Here is a 5087-nt window from a genome sequence, read left to right on the forward strand (position 1 = left end):
GTGAAAGAAAAAGAAAATAGGAAAGGGGAAGGGGGGGGGGGGGGGGACATGGAATTACTGGAAAACAAACAGATCAGATTTAGTCATTTTGAGAGGCTGCGCTAAGGAGAATTAAGTGCAGAATGAGAGAGCTGATTGCATTAATGGTTTGATTCGTATGGAGGAAATATTATTTTCCATGCTAATGGTTCTAAAGGGATACAAAATATTCTGGTAGGATTCATAAGGTTAAAAGGAGACAGAACAAACAGTCCCCCTAGATCTCTGTGTATGAATTCAAGGCCTCTTTTGTATGAAGGTGTAGGTGCTAAAAAGTTGCAGTATCACTGCTCTTGGAAGGCTGGGGCTGGATGCAGGGTGGTGGCAGCTGTGTGGGTCAATGTGGCCATCGCTCACCCCCTCTACTAACATGTATCCCCAATGGGGCCTCATGCCCTGGATTTTGTTGGAAGCCGCTCCATCTCCCTTGCCCCCCAAATTCTCAGCCCCTCTACGAGCCCTTCAGGCCAGGTGACACGCATGGCTTGGTGGACCAGAACCAGCCCACGGGCTATACATTAAACAACCCCTGCATTAAGACTTTGAGTATTAACTGAGCTGTGTTGGCAGAGGGATCTAGTTATTTCAAGCCAGGATATAAAGAGAGACAGTGAATCTCAGTGAGGCAGAGCAAGCCATAGCAGGGGAAGTCCTGCAAGGAGCCATCAAGTTCAAGACCAAGTACAGACCACTGCTTATTTTGTGGTATTGCTTCGAGTCACCAGTGTGGCTGAACGACCTGGAGGGCTATTAACTTAGGGTTCTTGTGCCCTGTGAAGATAGGGTCAGTCTTTAGGTCTGTTTAAAGCAGGTGATTATCAAGGTAATGTAGATCCCCAGGCAAAATTCCACCAGAACTGTTTCACTTTTGGTCAAAACCAAAACGGCCAAGCTTTACATTTCTAGCCAAAAAAACCTGCATCCCAGTTCACATGGCACTCATTCCCTGCAACCCCAGCATCACGGCGCAGAGTCCCCAGGGATGGCTGCGATGAGCCTCGGGCTCCATGACCGTGCTGGCTCTGCCCTGCGGGCACCTGCTAATCTCACATTTCACATCTTGTTGGTTAAAATAATAAGTTGGGAGGATGCCCACAAGATTGTGTGGTCATACTCCTGCTGAACCCCACAAGGCCCTGTTGATTTTGGATCCCTTGCTGGGTCCCGCTCAAAGTCAGTGCCTCCTGAGACACCCTGAGCCTTATGGGCTAGATGCGTGGCTCCAAAACCACCCCTTTACCATGCCCCATGTCTCACGGATTGTATTTAAACGTTGTCCCTCTTGATGAAGCTGCAGGCTAGCTCAGCCTCCTGTCATCACTGGTCCCTTGGCCCAAGTAGCTGTGCCCTCTGGCGCCGGGGTCCCTTCACCTCCTGTTGCAGCACCCTCTGGTGCTGGGCTTGTTGCAGCCCTGTCATTGTGCCCACACTGGCACTGGGTTCACTTCAGCCCTAATGAGGCCTCCTCCTCCCCAAATAGCTTCATCCCAGTCCACCGGATTCAAATAACAGCATAAATGCAAGCCCCTGGGCTATAACATGCCAGCAACAATAACATTGGGGGTCACACTCTGCCCCTTTAAGGAAGCAAGCTTCTCCCTCAATGTGTGCCTCTTAGCTCCAGATACTTTAGGAGCTCCTAGAGCCCATCAATCAGTCTTACCAGCAGCAGAATAGGCAACCAAACGTCTCTGAGTAGCGTTTCTGCAACAGCTCCTTCCCCCTGGACGCTGCCAGAGAACTGACCCCCTGCCAGCCCCAGCCCTGGGGCTTATATGTGCCCAGGCCCCTGTTTCCTTCTGGTCAGCTGCCTGGGTGCAGGTGCCAGCTAATACTCCAATTAGCTTACTGCCAAGGCTGCCAAGGCTGCAGAGCCCTGCCTAGCTCTCAGGGCTCCCTGGCTAAGCTGCCTCTGCTCTTGAAGGAGCAGGCATGCCTTAGTGCCCTGCGCCACCCGGTCAGATGCAAGCATTTGGATTAAAATTGGAAACCTATTAGGTTTAAATTATAAATATTTTTACGTCGGATAGTGTGCGATTGGGGTTTCCCTCTGGAAACCTATCAGGCTCAGGATTCTTTATCTTTTGGGGTGGCACCGATCTGGACTGCGGACTCTAACCACATGCATTACTTTACGAGGGCCCGAGTTAAGAAGACAGGGGTCCAGCAAAATCTGGAAATGAGGTCTCTCTGAAGTGGATTTAGTTGTTCACTCAAAATCCTGAGTTGCTTTTAAAAAACCTTGGCTATAACCAGGTATCCTGATTTTCTCTGATAAAAAAATCCCCAGTTTTCGGTTTTAAAATAATAACCCAAAAGTATATACGTGTGTGTGTGTGTGCGTGCGTGCGTGTGCGTGCGTGCGTGCGTGTGTGTGTGTGTGTGTGTGTGTGTGTGTGTATAGGGGTGTTTCATTTTAATCACATTAAAATGTGGATTTGGGGTTACTTTTTTTAAACCAAAAATTGGGGATTTTTTTAATCAGAGAAAACCAGGATCTTTGGCTATAATGACAGTAACCTAGTGATAACTACATGCTGCTGGAGCAAAAAGAAAGACGAAGAGCACCCATTTTGCAAGGCCTCTACTATGTTATAACACATTATCAGCAAACATACGAACTTTAAGTATATATATAAAAAGCTCATCCCCTGCCTAATTTTTTTTCTCAGACCAATCCTATCAAACCGTTATAAGGTCCTTTGCTGCATTTCAGCAACAGGAAAATGCCTTGCAAATAAAGGTGAGAGAGGCTATCCATATATTGTCTATTATACATTCGCAGCTAGTACGGGGGAAGTTAGAAGGGCATCTGAATGTAGCATATTGGAGATTAATTTGAATTGTAATGCCTCATAACTCCTGAAAAACCTTTTTTCATGCATTTCAATGAATATATTCAATGCTTTATAGCGGGAGTTAGCATAAGGAGCTGCCTTGTCATCCACACAAGGTTTAATCATTGATTCACATCCTGACCTCAGTTCTACTGGTGGAAATGCAGAGTAATTTCATTACCTACTGGGTAGTTACTACACATTTACACCCACACAACTTGGCCCTGTGTTTGCTTGTCTGGTTGTTTCACAAAAAAAAATCCCTAACCAGCTATTTCCTTTGAGCCTCTTGAAAAGATTTTCAATAAATTTGTGAATCATTTTATGACTTATTTCTTTTCAATTGACTCTGTGCCTGGTCCAAGATGCTTCAAATAAATTCACCTAAAATAATTGTTGTTAAAGAGAAATAAATAGCAGTCCAGAGGAGAGTGTGCCTTTCTCCCCTCCAGGAATCCTCCTCCTCCTCCTACTCAGCCCCCTAAGACCCTCTATCCCACTGGATCAGCAGAAACCTCTCGAGTCAAGAAAAAAAGAGTCCTGATTATGAGATGGTGATGGATGCAATGAACTCAAAAATCAGGGATAGTGGGAAATCATGTTGGCTGAGACTGTTGTTACAGGTAAGGTTAAAACTGTAACTGTAGCCTCCATGTGAAACTTGTGTCATGACTGGCAAGCACGAGCATCAAACCTATCTATACATTGGCACACTGCTATATCTGTAGTCTGCCTGTATGCACCATGGGCAGTTGTGAGAGCCGTATTTCAGCCTCGTATGAGAAAAATGAATTTATCATGCTCCTGTACCCACTGGACGTGAGCTCTCCTTATGAATCCATTTCTACCAGGACTGTGAAGATATCTGTCTGTATAGAGACTTCAGCCCTCATCCTGTGAGCCCTTTGCAAAAGGCAACCTGTCTTCTTTGCATTTCAGGAAAAGCAAGATGGAAAATGGTATGGAAATAATTATCAAGCCATTATCTAAATGAATCTGAAAATGTGTGCATGGAGCTGGTCATTGAAATGGCCAGGGTTTACTGGGGATAAAAATGGTCAAAGGTCTGAAGAAACTCTTCGATGAAGAGACTGAGAAAACAAAGGCCAGGGTTGTTTGCTTTTGAAAGGAGATCAATAACAGAAAACAAGGAAAGAAGTGAATGAATCATCTAGAGCTGGTGCATGAAGCATTTCTGAATTTTTTTGATACCAGATTGAGGGGGCATTTCCCAAAATTAAAGAAAATGCCAAATTCCAAACCAGGCCCGTTCCAAAACCAGGTTTTTCTATGTAAACCATGGAACTCATTGTCACAGGCAGCCCATAAGGTCTGCCAGGAGCAACTCCCTTGAAGCACCATCTGTGAGCCAAGTTTGGTTGGCAAGATCACATGGGAGGTCCTACTGTGTAGCTGCTCCTCAAGAATAAAACTCACTGCCCCATATGGCTTAGCAAAGCCCAAGCCTGGGCATCTTTTGGAAGCCCTGTAGAAACTTTTCATTCAGGCAGGGTTTTGGCAGCCAGGATGAAGTTTTGGGGAGTTTTATTGCATATTATTTTGTTTTCGTGTTTTTAATCTATTCTTATCATTCAGTCTGCATTTTTATCATAAGTGGCCCTGAGCTTTCTGTGGATAGAGGACTGCATATACATCTAATAAATGGAAAACAGGTTAGGAAAGGGAATGGACCTTTATGTAGGTAACAAAAAGCATCCAGCACGATACAAGTTAATTGTAAATGCAGAGGGTGAACAGATCCTTCTCTCCCTTGTTCCTTTTTATGACTCATTTTTCAGGGTAAGTTAGTGATACATTACAAATGTAGATGCAGTAATGATTTTTTCAGCACTTTGAGCAGGATGAATAGCATCACATGTAGCTGCCTAATGGGTAGAATAGGATCTGATTCAGATTGTTTATGCAGGACGAGATTTTTAAAGCTGCCTAAAATATTTAGGAGCCTAATTAATTTAAGCAGGTAATTGTTTTTATTTAAATATATTTTTGGAATAACAAGTATTGCATGATGTTCACATACCTCTGTACTGCTTAGAAAAGAGGTGTGCACTACTTCTCACGTCACTGCTGCTCTAATTAAAGCATGGGAAGTTTCCAATTTGGGAAGAAACTGGCCTTTAATTAGACCAGCATCGGGACTTATACTCCTTCTTACCTGGAGTTATTTACAGTGAAACTCAACAGGGAGGC

Source organism: Gavialis gangeticus, unplaced genomic scaffold, assembly GCF_001723915.1.
Source record: "Gavialis gangeticus isolate Ggan-Ray unplaced genomic scaffold, GavGan_comp1, whole genome shotgun sequence".
In the NCBI taxonomy this organism is placed as follows: domain Eukaryota; kingdom Metazoa; phylum Chordata; order Crocodylia; family Gavialidae; genus Gavialis; species Gavialis gangeticus.